This window comes from Mesocricetus auratus, unplaced genomic scaffold (assembly GCF_017639785.1).
Source record: "Mesocricetus auratus isolate SY011 unplaced genomic scaffold, BCM_Maur_2.0 Super-Scaffold_100006, whole genome shotgun sequence".
NCBI lineage: Eukaryota > Metazoa > Chordata > Mammalia > Rodentia > Cricetidae > Mesocricetus > Mesocricetus auratus.
Window position 1 is genome coordinate 36332536 of NW_024429190.1, and position 14228 is coordinate 36346763.

A 14228-nucleotide genomic window follows, 5' to 3' on the forward strand; every position below is an offset into this window, starting at 1 on the left:
ATGTTTTCAAATGACTTACATTTGTAGTTGCAAACAAAAAGCTTGTAAGTTTCTTGGGACTAAAGAAGAGCATTGTAAACATTAGACATAATCGTTCATTACCTAATTTCTCCAGTAGAAAATTAAGACCACCCTATGATACTGAAAAGATGCTGATATTCTACAAGTGTCCTCGGAAAACATTATAAGCAACATCCCATGGAATATTATAGAATACCAGTAGTGTATAATAATATTGATATAAAAATCCAGACTCCTACTGCTTCCATCTCAGACAGATTGACAGGAACCCTATTACTATTATAATGCAATAATTTATAGCTGTATAAATATAATAACAGCATATTTTATGCAATTTTACACAAGTCAGTTAGGAATATGCTATTCAACACAGAGGGAAAGCAGCCAGATCACAACTACTACAAAGTGAATTAAAGATACCATTTCTGAGTAAACTAAGAAAAGTTTTTTAGCAAGCAAGGGATTCTCTCAGAGTTGATATTTCATTTGAAAGAACATAGACCCAAGTTTCTAAGTAAAGCTTCTAGAGTACAAGTTAAAATAACAAAGATTAGACCTACATGAGATAGAACTTTAAAGATCTGCACAGTACCCTCCCCAGGATGCTGCTGAATTACCAATAGTACAAGAGTGATGTTCTCATCCACAAGCATAGAAAGGAGAAGATGCAAATATGAGGACAAGCACTTATGACTCTCACAGATTCCAGAAATACTCCCTTCATAATAAACAGGAAGGAGACCCTTGCAATTCATGAAGCAGCCATAACACTAAGAGAGACTTGCCACTGCAATGAGAAGCAATTAACATTAGACCAAATGTTGCTGTAGATTCAACCAAATGTGTCAAATGAATAATTCACAGATACTGACATGCTCCTAAGAAATAGCATACTGTAAAACAAAGCTTATGTATATTAAATTTCTGTAAAAATACTTAGCATGTATCAAGAATAAAGAAAATTCAAGTTTACAGGTGAGGGAAACTATGGAACATCAAGTTTCAATAAAGATAAAAATATAAATTTATTTAAATGGCCTACAGATTGAAGTGACATGTTGAAGTGCAGACAGTTATGGCTGTATTCCTTATGGGGAACACGATCTAAAAATGTGTAATATTTTAAATTGAAACAATTTAAAGATAAAAAAGTCAAATTAAAAAATACATAAAATGCTAGTGATCAAGTATACTAGATGTGAGTAAAATATTAAAAACTATCAAAATTAGACTTAAATGTATATTAACTGCTTTCTAAAACAAAATTTAAAAACAAAAGAATATTGGTATAAAGTGACAAAATATGAAACAATTCCAGTGAAATATAGCTGAAAGTTTTCTTTAAGGAGACATTGTGAACTCCCATATCCAAAAGCAGCACAAGACTATAAATGAAACTATATGAGCATATAGCTTATCAATTAATTTCCCAATAGCAAAGTATCTCCAATTTATGTAACTATAGTTAGGTCATTGAAATCCATTATCATGACAACTTTTTCAGCACTTGACAATGTGGTTAAGTCTTATATCAAGATGGCGCTTAGTTCAGGAATTTATGGTTGTTTATATATACATTGTAGGTCAGGATCCACAGATAAAGGAGAACATGCGTTCTTTGTTACTTTTTTCCTTTTTACTTCTAAAATGTGTTGCCTCACTTAACATTATTCATATTTACTGCATCAAATTTTCTGAAAGTTTGTGATTTCATTTTTCTTTGTGAGTATATGTGTGTGTGTGTGTGTGTGTGTGTGTGTGTGCGTGTAGTTTCTCAGTAGCTGATGATGGGCAGCAAGTTATGACAGATGTGCAAATATCCTTATGGTAGTGTCTGGAGTTTTCTGGATAGGTGCTGTGGTAAAAGAGGTAATTCAATGATTATTTTTAAGCAATATACAGTCTCATATCCATAATGGATAAATTAATTTCCACTTCCAGCAACAGCAAATATTTATTTCGACATCCATCCAACAGATTTCATGTTTTTAGTGGGGTGAGGTGGTATTTCAGAGCAGTTCTTTAATGGCTGCTTTTAATTGCAACTGCCCCTTTGTTTCACTGTTGTTTAAAGTGTCAGCTTACACACTGATTGCTATATTTCCTTGTCACTAATTTTCTTTGTTAATTTTGGAAGGTATTCCCTTGTCTGAAGTATGATTAGTAAAAATTTCCTCCCGTTTGCTTTTTCGCCCAGTTGCTATAGTGACTCTTTATTCTGTTAAGAAAATTTGTAATTTCACATCCTCCTATCTGTTGATGTTCAGGACCCATTACTGTATGATTGAAACTGTTCAGAAATTTCTTGCTTCAATATCTTGAAGAGTGTTCCTTAAAATTTTGTCCATAAATTTCAGTGTTTCAGATTATATATTAAGTTCTTTCATACCTTTTGAATTAGGTAATCTGGAAACTGAAAGAGATAAATCTAATTTTATTCTTCTGCAGACACAAACCAAAGTTTTCCACTACCATGTGGTGAATATGCATTATGTATTCAAAATTATGTTTTTGCCTCCTCTGTAAAAATTTAGGTAAATATTCCTGGGTCTTCTATTCTGAATCATTTGTCTGTGTGTTTTTATGCCAAGACCAGGCTATCTTTTAAATATATCTTTAATATAATTTGAAACCAGATAATATGATGTCCCAATGTGTGTTCTTTGGCTTAGTGGTCTTTGTGTATGTTATATAGACTACCTGTGACCTTTTGTAGTTAAGGATAAATTATTGTTTTATCACAATCTGTTATATATAACATTAGAAGTTTATTTTTAATTTATCAAATATGTAAATTAGTCTTTGTAAATAGCCAATTTATCAATATTAATTCTATCACTCCACAAACACATAAAGTCTTTCCACACCTACTTTTATTTGATTTCCTGACATGGACCAGCAGGTTGCCATTAGTGACAAGGTCCTGATAGAGAGCAGTAGTTTAAATAGTTAGAAATGGAAATTTTAGAAACAAAAATGTAAAACCATGGGCAAAGTTCCTTCAGACTAGCTATTCAAACTATATAGTAATCCTTTGTTATATACAGAGTTTGGAACTGACAAAGTATCTGATTGAACATTTTCATTAATCCTCTTGAAGTTCATCACAGTAAAGTGTTTCTTCATTTAAGATATAGTCATATAACTTTTAAATAATCATATGGGACATGTATGAAGGTAAAAAGGATGTCAACAGATGTTTCCTCCTTTAACACCACTGTAACTAAAATACCTGACACAGGAGGAAATATCATCAGGCTCATTTTTCCAGTGGATTTCAGCACTCTGTGGGAGTGTTTATGGTGACTGGAGAGTATGGCAGATCTTATTGTGTTGCTGATCAAGACACTTAAAACTACACTTGCCAGGGGCCAGATATCACATACAAAGTAACGCTGTGGTAACTAACCTCAGCCAGCATTGCCCCACAGTCCAAGGCTTCACAGGCTTCCAAAATAGCATTACTAGCCTGAGAAGAGAAGGGAGGTGAACATGAGGGATCAGAACAATTGAGTTGGGGAAAGAATATATGAGATATGTTAATAGAGGGAGCCTTGCCATTTTCCTGTAATCAAATCCTTCCATCTGACCCATCCCAAAGACTGGGAGGGTTTGTTCCAATGTCTCTCCATAGCAGACAAATTATTACTGTCTATGGTCAAAAAATTTAAAATATAAAGTATGGTGGATAACTGAATATTGGGGGAGGTGACATATTCCCCCTTTTCTATTTTTTTTAAAATACTGTTTTAGAGTGGCATGGGTGCGCTCCACAATGGCCTGTCCAGTAGGGTTGTGAGGAATACCAAAAGAATGGACAATGTGATGTTCCCTGCAAAAGGCAGCAAAGCGATTGCTGGCATAGGCAGGGCCGTTGTCCGTTTTTAGGGCATCAGGAACACCGATGTAGGCAAAGGCCTGCAGGCAATGAGAAATAACATCTTTAATCTTCTCTCCTGAGTGGAGAGAGGCAAAAATCAGTTTAGAATACATATCCACCGAAACATGCATGTATTTCAATTTCCCTGCCTGTGGCAGGTGAGTTATATCCATTTGCCAAAGATGGTTGGCCCTGAGGCCCCGGGGATTTACCCCCTCATTGGGAGAATTATGATAAGGGGCACAGTCAGGGCACTGAGAGGTAATCTGTGTAGCCATGGATAGGGGGCACCCAGTATGAAATTTAATGGAGCGGGCATTTAGATGATATCGCTCATGGAGCTGGTGGGCAAGCTGTTCCTGAGTGTATAAGACCCTAGGGCGGGTCAAGGAGTCAGCAAATTGATTGCCCTGGGCAAGGGGTCCTGGAAGGTTAGTATGTGCACGAATAAATCCCACATAAGCAGGGTAGATGCGCTGCCAAATAAGATGTTGGGGCTGAACTAATAAGGAACGAATCTGAGAGGTTGGAAGAACATATGGAGAGGTTTCTAAAGGTCTGACAATGTTGGCAACATAGACACTATCAGTATATAAATTAAAGGGCTCCCCCTCAAACATTTGGAAGGCCATCAAACAGGCAAACAACTCTGCAGCTTGTGCTGACATTTGCCTTATGGGTACCCTCTTCTGCACCTGAGAAGAAACCACCACCGCGAAACCTTTGGAGGAACCATCTGTAAAGACTGAGCGAGCCCTTATCTGAGCCCTATCAAGAGCTTTATAGCACTGAATTGTTTTCAGTAAACATTACACAGCTGCCTGCTCCCAGGCCGAAGGGGAAGTGGGTTTCTGCTCAAGGTCTGGTGTCACCACAATTCACCCCCTTTTATTTTTAAATGAGGCACTCCTGGCTTAGGTCAAGTAGGGTCACCCTCCCTGGCCCATCTTTGGAGGACCTTGAACCCCTGTCTTATAAATCACCCTTGTAGCAAAGAAAGGCTGGTGGTAGAATGCTAAGGCCCAGATCGGGGGATGGGCAGGTGACAGAGAGGCGCTATGTCAGTGGGGGTCCTAGGAATGGTAACAGTGGCAGTAGGCATTCTGACTTCATGCTGAGTTCAAAGTGCCTTAGCCCATGGCAATCCCGATAGCCCTAAAGCCTTATTACAGATGATTCTAAGGTTGGGGGTCTCTCCAAAGATGGGCAACCTGTGGGGAAGACCCCCTCCCACCTAAGACAGGGGTTCAAGGTCCTCCAAAGACGGGCCAGGGAGGTTGACCCTACTTGACCTAAGCCAGGAGTGCCTCATTTAAAAATAAAAAGGGGTGAATTGTGGGGACACCAGACCTTGAGCAGAAACTCACTTCCCCTTCGGCCTGGGAACAGGCAGCTGTGTAATGTTTACTGAAAACAATTCAGTGCTATAAAGCTCTTGATAGGGCTCAGATAAGGGCTCACTCACTGAGATACCATGACTTTTACACCACCTATGGCTAGAGGCCTCTTCCTGTTCCCCTGCTGTGGCTCCTCGATTCTGGGGCAGGAGATTAAACCACCAGCCAGGAGGGTGAGAAGTCTGGAAAGAATTGTATGTAGATGGATGGCAGAAGTCCTTAAAAAAGGGAAGAGATTTTTCTTGGAGAGACTTCTCCTGAGAGCTCTCTCCTAAGTGGACTTGGGAAGGATAAAGTTTTTCTTAAAGCAACCGACCGGTCTCTGTGTCATCTATCCCAACAACCTCGCTACATTCTCGGATGCAGGCCGCACAGCAGGTGCGACACCTTTAGACATTTAAAGAGAAATCTGACACTAGGGAAATGTCCAGAGATTCACAATGATGACCCCAACTAGGAATCGAAGCAATTGTGGAGAGGCTACCTTAAATTCCCTTTCCCTATAATGAGATTGATGACTACCTCAAATGCCATTCTAGAGCCTTCAACCAGTAGCTGATGCACGCAAAAGCAGACACCCACAGCTAAACACTCAGCTGAACTCCAATTGTAGAGAATTAGGAGTGATGAGCAAAGGGGTCAAGACAATGCTGGGGAAACCCACAGAAACAGCTGACCTGAGCAAGTGGGAGCTCATGGAACCCAGCCAGACAGATCGGGAATCCACATAGGACCAAACCAGGCCCCCTGAATGTTGGTTATAGTTAGGAAGCCTGGGCAGTCTATGGGGCCTCTGACAGTGGAACCAGTACTTATTCCTAGTGCACAAAAGGACTTTGGGAGCCTGTTTCCCCCTGGAGTGATACTCTCTCAGACTTCGATGATCCCCCATGGACTGCAAAACAATAAATAAAAACAATAAAAATAAGGTAAAAGTAAAGTGCGTTAACATTAGTGCCCAAAGAACTATCACACAAGGAAGAAAACAACACAGATATCCATGAAGACTTCAGAACCACTGATAAATAAGTGAGGATGATTCTAAGATATCCTACCACATACAGATAGAATTATGTGGAACCCAGCAGTGAGGACAGTCTTCTCAGGGTTCCCATCAATGCTGAGCCAGAGCTGGTACTAAAGTCATCACTCCAAAGCCAAAATTAATCACTGTAATAAATTCATTATATCTTTCAAGTATGAAAATATCCCATGAGCACAGTTGATATAATTACAAATTACAAGCATGGAACACTGTATTTACTAATTAAGATATACCACACAGGATATTTTAGACAAGTATTTTGAAATGTTTTTAAAATTACACTGAGCTGTTCATGGTTATCCTCTGGAGTATTACTGAGAAATCTGTGCTATTAAAAGAGCATATTTAAACAGTGAAAAGAAAGAGATACTGTTTTCTCTTCTTATTTTTCCCCAGAAAAAAATGAAATGAAAAAAATGGGTGAGAGGAGTCTTGAGAAACCAATTTAAGTCTTTTCTTTGCTTCCTTAAGTTAAGGTTTATTTTTCATAATTATATCATCCTAGACATGAAATGCAGTGACAGTAGATATCACATCAAAACATTTTACTCTTAATCCAGAACACAAAAAGAAATGTAGGGGAGGAAATAAGCTTTGACATTTTTGTCAAGTCAAAATTGCAGGTAATTATTTTAAAGTAGGTCTCCTTTTTCATGTTAAAATTGAAGATAGAAAAGTGGCCATAATTATTCTGTAATGTAAATGTAAAAGTAGATCAGCTTATAGTTTCTGGAGTTATAATTTCTTTTCTATGTGTGATGCAACAGGCACCAAACAGATAAAAGGTGAAAAACTATAACCTCGTACAATGAACTAAGTAAACTCAACTTTCTTAAGACATTTGAATAAGGAACATTCTGTTGTTGTATTTGACTTCCACATTTGGAAGTTCTGATAAGAGATTTTCATTTGCTTTAGTTTCATAGTAAATATGAATAATGGACACATTTCCTAATAAAAACGACCCTTTCAATGTTACAAATGATAACTTAACTGGGCCATAGGAGTTTAACTTTATTGCTAATTATCCCTCCTTTTCTTTGGGAATAACTGCCAAATCTCCTAAAACCCAGGTGTGATTGATAGTAATATCATACTTGAATTCCAAGTCTGCTTTCTTTAAATTCTTCTATCTTGGGTTTCCAACTTGAAACAGAAAACTATGGAAATGACCAAATCCAAGTATTCCATGAGCCAATACTTCCTAATAAATATCTTCATTTTATACTCATGGTGGCTTGAATGAAAATGAACCCCATAGACTCATATGCTTGATCTATGACCTCCATCAGAAGCCTCCAACCCCACCAGAGGCCAGGCCATCTCCCTGAACCCAAGAAGACTCTCAACCCATCAGAGGTTAGGTAGACCACTTCAGCCAGAAGACGAGAAAGGAAGCAGAAAACCCCAGAAATCAGCAACTAGACCTAAAAGCACTCCAAACCCAGATGCATAAATATTTATGTAAGAATATAATCAATAATAGCCTGGGTAATATGTCAGCACTAGAGTCCAGCAATCCTAGTACATCAAGCCCTGAGTATTCTAACATAGATAAAATATAATAAAATTCCAACCTAAGGAGCTTAACCACACACATGAATACATAAATGATAAATAATCTCACAGAAGCATAACCAAAAACAGAACACACCCACCCATCCACACCCACATACACACACACACACACACACACACACACACACACACACACACTGCCTCAACGGACAGCAAAAATAACAAGGTAACAAAGATTAACAATCATTTGTCAAATCTCAAATGAACAAGAAATATTTAAAGAAATGTTCAAAACCCTGAACCATCAGGGACATGCAAATAAAAAGGACTCTAAGATTCCATCTATAACTGTCAGAATGCTAAAATAAAAAAAAATCAAGTGACACCTTATGCTGTTGAGTATGTGGAGCAAGGGGAATACTCCTTCCCTGCTGGTAGCAATGCAAATGTATACAGCCACTTTGGAAAACAATATGGAGCTTCCTCAGAAAATTGGGAATCATTGTACCTCGAGACCTAGTGCTAACACTCTGGGCATATAACCAAAAGATATTCAAACATAGCACAAGGACACTTCCTGAAATATTTTCATAGCAGCATTATTCATAATAGTCAAAATCTGGAAACAACCTAGATGCCCCTCAACTGAAGAATATATGAAGAAAATGTGATATATTTACACAATGAAGTATTACTCAGCTATTAGACATTATAAAATTTCTAGGCAAATGGAAGTAACTAGGAAAACCATCATGAGAGAGTTATCCCAGACACAGAAAGGAAGCATGGTGTGTCCTCATTTATAAAAGTTTATATTAGTTATAAAGTAAAGGATAACCATGCTTCAATCCAACACCTAGAAAAGTTAAGTAACAAGCAGGGTTTAAGCAGGGATACTTGGATCTTCCTGGGAAAGAGAAACAGAAGAGATTTTTAATGACTTGGGACAGGATGGGGGTGGGAACAGGAGGGATCAGGAGCAGGGCCTGGTAAGTGGATGGAGAGAGAGTACTGGAAGACAGGATAGAAAAATGGGATACTTTGGGGTGACATAGAAACCTAGTACAGTGGAAACTCCTAGGGATATAAAAGAATGATCATAGCTAAGACTCCTAACAATAGGGGTATATAGCCTGAGCTGGCTCTAGCCTCTAGCCAGGTAAGACTTCCAGTGGAGCGATTAGAAGACCAAACCAACTACATAAACTTTCACCTACAATTTGTCCTACATAAAAACTGTGCTGGGATAAATATGGTGCAGAAATTTTGAGAGTGGCAAACAATCAGTGATCCAGTTTGAGACCCATCCCATCCCTGACACTGCCTGGAACACCACCACCCAGAGGATGGATAGTTCACAAACCTAGGATAGAATCAAACATGACTGACACTAAAAAAGACAATGTAATGATACCACATATATTCTACTATACTCATAGATTTATGACTAACCCAATTGTCATCAGAGAGGCTTCCTCCAGAAACTGGTTGAAAAAGATGCAGAGACCCACAGCAAAAAAGTAAGTGATGCTCCCAGAATCCTGCAGAAGAAGGGGAAGAAAGGGAAGAAGGATTGTAGGAGCCAGATAAATCAAGGACACCACCTGAAAGTCTACACACTCAACTAAACTGGGTTAATAGGAAATCACAGAGACGGAAAACTAACTAGGGAGCCAGGGAGCCTTCATGGTACTGAACTAGGTTCTCTGATTATGTTACCATATATAGCTTGATCTTCCTTGGAACTCCTAACAGTTGGAGCGGCGGCTATCTCTGCTTCCTTTTAGTCTTTTGGGATGCTTTTCCTCATACTGCACTCCCTTGCCCAGCCTTAATAAGAAGGGAGGTGCCTACTTTTATTGCAAATTGACATGCTATGTTTGATTGATAGCCATGGGGGCATCTTCCCTTTTCTAAATCAAAGCAGAGGAAGGGACTTGATGGGAAGCAGACTGAAGGGGAATGGGAAGGACCAGGAAGAGAAGAAGGAGAGAAAATGAAATTAGCATGTTAAAAACTTAACAATAATAAAAACAATAATGATGATAATAAATCATTTAAAAATGAGGCATACCTTATGGAAGAAGGTGTGTCACTAGGGTTAGATTTTGAGTTTAAAAAGACTCATCATTCCCAGTGTGCTCCTTTGTCCATTCTACCTGTGGGTCATGGGTGTACTCTTAGGTTTTTTTGCCTTTGTTCTCCCAGCATGGACTCCAACCCTGTAAAACCATAAGCTCCAAGTCAAATGTCGTATTTTACAAGTTGCATGCACTTGACCATTTAGTCAGGATTTGTGGCATGTCAATAGAAAGGTAAGAAAGAAATTGGCATCAGGAAGTTGCCTGTTTTGTGACAGGCCTAACTGTGTGATATTTGTGGAAATAGAGAAACTCCAGGGACTTTAGACTTGCAATTTCATTGAATGCTCTAATCAAGGCTTAAGAGGTCATTCTAATAGGGTCATGAAAGACAATGTTGCTGAGAGCACGGGGACTATGGAGGGACAGGTCAAAAGGTTACAGAAAGAAAAATAATAGTGACTGAACTACAGACTGTGTAATTTTGTCTAAAGAATGTGATCAATTTCTCCCCTGTTTCTAAGAATGAGCCTGAGGCAAAATTGGTGAAGATTTTAACACAGCCTAATACTGACTCTGTAATATGATTATTAATAATCACTCTCATACATACTTATAATGAAAAGGAATCAGTGCAAAAAGCAATACAAAATGTATACTTGGAATATCAGTTAGAAGGCAAACAACAAAAACACTGACAACAGCTCATGTTAGAGAGGATTTGAAATAAGGGGAATATTCCTTGCCCTCTTGAGGGAGTGCAAATTTGTACAGCCACTTTGAAAATCAGTACTTCAGTTCTCAGAAAACTGGGAATAAATCAACATCAAGACCCAGTGTTATCACTCTTTGGAATATACCCAAAGATTACTCAATAATACAATGACACTTACTCAACTATATTCAGAGTGGCATTATGCATAATAGCCAGAACTGGGAAAAAACCTAGATACCCTTCAACCTAAAAATGGATAAAGAAAATGTGGTATATTTACACAATGGAATACTTATGAAGATTACTTCTTGATGTCTCATTACCTCAGCCTCATTCAGGCCAACATTTCATCTCATTTTCATGACTAATTTTGCAAATTCTTCAATTGGTAATCTACTGAAAATATTTGGCTCATTATGTGATTGTTATTTACATAGTCTCATAATTATAGAAATGTAGATATATAAACAACATTTAAGTGTTTGAAAGTAGGATTCAAGATGATGGCAGATAACTCACAATAAGATAATAAACTAATATCTCTTCTATATTTTTGCTTAATTATACTATTTCCATTAAAAATCATCTCTGGGAAATTTTGTGAGATATTGTTATATTAAACTCGAACCTAATTGACACATCTATGTTCTGATTTAATTTTTTTCATCTTTGGTAATGGAATATCCACAAAACTAATAAATATTTGATCAAAGAATTCAGGAGAAGTCTGGCATACACTTGTTTTTAGCTTTGAATAATGAAAACTTTTGCTAATAGTCTTCAAATTCAAAAGATAATCACTGAACTATTTATTTTTTTACAATAAAAATGACAGATTTGTAAACCAAGGTAGAAATTTGTGAAAATTCGGGAATAAGATCTCCAGGCAATATTAAGGAAAAGTAAGAGTCTCCACACTAGAGCACATTGTGGCCTCTTTCAAATAATTATCTACATAATACAATCATATGTACTCTACATCCAAACCTAGAAAAGTGATAAGAAAATATAAGTAAGCGGTTCCAAACTGAAGGACCAGCCCGTTGGCTCAACAAACTGAAAGAAGACAAAATATCTCTTGATTCTATAGAAGCTACCTTAGTGTTTCCAAAAAAAAGAAGCAATAAAAACCAAGCAAGGATTCAGATAAACTTTTGAGTCATACTTAGTAAATGTACAATGTTTATTTCCCATGATCTTAAATATATTTTAAAAGATGTGGAAGTTTTAGTATCTAAGCTAAAACTTTTAAGCATACATTATTTGGAATTTTTTTATTTTAAAGCCTGTATTTTGAGTAGAACCTCATCAAAGTCTCCAGTGAGGCAAAGACACGCTCTGAATATTTCTTGGCAGTTCTGCATCTTAAATAAATTATATTGGTTATTTATTTTGTATTTCACACTGTACTGTGTTCCTCAGAGCATATACGGCTGTGTTTGCATAATTGGACAAGAAGTTAGCTTGAAAAAGAAGAGCCTGATAATTCTAGACATTGAAAACCAGGCTCTGGGAGTAATAAAGAGGTAAAATTTAGTCTCATTTTATTGAGAGGAAAGCAATAAAACTTGTTAAATATGTGTAAAGACTTCAGCTCTTCAATTATTGCAAGTCTTATTTTTCTATACTCATTTCTCATATGATTTCATTTTTAAGTATTTCATTTTCATATTAACCTGCTGTCTTAGTTATGATTTCTTTTGCTATGATAAAAATCATGACCAAAAACAACTTGAGGAAGAAAGTGTTTGTTTGGACTCCCAGGAATCAGTTATACTTCATCACTGAGGGAAGTCAGGGCAAGAAATCAATGCAGGAACCGGGAAGCTGGAATAATACAGACACTATGGTAAGTGCTGCTTACTTGGTTTCTCCTCAAGGCATGCTCTCTGAGATCTAGACCACCTACATAAAAGTGACACAAGCAGGAGGAGGGGAGGGAGAGGGAACTGGGATTGACATGTAAAACAAGATATTTAAAATTAAAATAATAATAAAAATTAAAATAAATAAACAAACTGATTATTTGTGGGTTGTGTAAGAAGATGAGCTTGATGTCGTACTAAAGTTCACCCTCCAATATTAGAGCCAGTATTTACACTTTTTAATTGGCAATGTCCTTAGAAGCTTTCGCAGTGGCACCCAAACATACCCTCAACAAAGTCAATATGTATCAATAATTTCACTCCCCACACCTCTTCCTTTGGCAGGAATAGGAACAAGATAACATAAAAGCTTCCCTATTCCCTATAGACACTCTAAATGTAGTCCAGCTTATTTTTTCTTTTAAAAGACATGTTAGCTTATTTTAAAGATAAACCTCATTGATTATATAAGCAAAATGTATGTATTTTATATATCTTATGTGAAGATTCATTAATTTAAACAAATAATTAGGGTTTTACATGTAGGTGGAGTTTTTCCGTAAGGACCTGTGGTACCCGAGCAACTACTCTGAAGCTTATTAATAATTATAAATCTCAACGAATATGTTAGAGTTTTTACTTAACTCTTATAACTTAAATTAACTCATTTCTATTCATTTATTTGCTGCACATGGATCATAGATCTTTACCTCATTTTGTACATGTCCTACTTCCTCTGTTTCTGGCTGGAAACCTCTCACACTCCACCCTTTTTCTTCCAACATCCTCCTATTCTGGCTTTTCCTGCCAGTCTCTTCCTGCCCAGCTATGCGTTAGTTAGCTTTATATTAACCAATGAAAGTAATACATATTCATATTGTACAAAGATTGTTCCATGGAATCTACATACTTTTCTAAAACCTTATTTTTTGCAAAGCATTATAAACAACAGTTTTTAAAAAATTCATAAGACTTGCCACTATAATGTAAATGTTTAGTGTAAATGATTTACTTATCCCAGTATCTAGGCAGAAGCAATTCCTGATAATTTCTCCATGTCTATATTCCCCACAACACAATGATTGCAGAAGTAAATATTCATTAAAAGTCTCATATACTGAAAGAATTTAAAACAATATTATAAATTTACTAAGTTTCAGCATGTGATGACACATGTATGAAATCACAGTATTCACAAGTAGGAAAAAATTTGCAGATTCAAGGCCATCTTGGTCTATTTACAGTATTTCAAGCTTTTAATGGGACATAATTTTAAACAAATAAAGCAAGCAAGCAACCAAAATGATTACTGTCTCTTAAAATGTATTACCTTTTACAGTTGCACTGGGAGTTATTTATTTATTTTTCATTTTGATCCATATTTGCCCCTCACTCGTCTCTTACCATTCTCTCCCATCACTTCTGCTCTGTACCCTCACCCCCATCCATGCCTCCCAAGTGTATTAACAAAGCATGGCATATGAAGTTTCTGTAAGACCTAGCACTTATGCCTGTATAAAGACTGGACAAGGCAATCCAGTATGAGGAATAGCTTCCCAACAGTCATCCAAAGTGTTACAGGCAGTCCCAAAGGGTTACAGACAGTCCCAGTTTGCACTGTTGGAAGTCCCACAAGTAGACTAATCAACACAAATACATATATATACATGTATATATATATATATGTATATCTAAGTCAGTCCCAT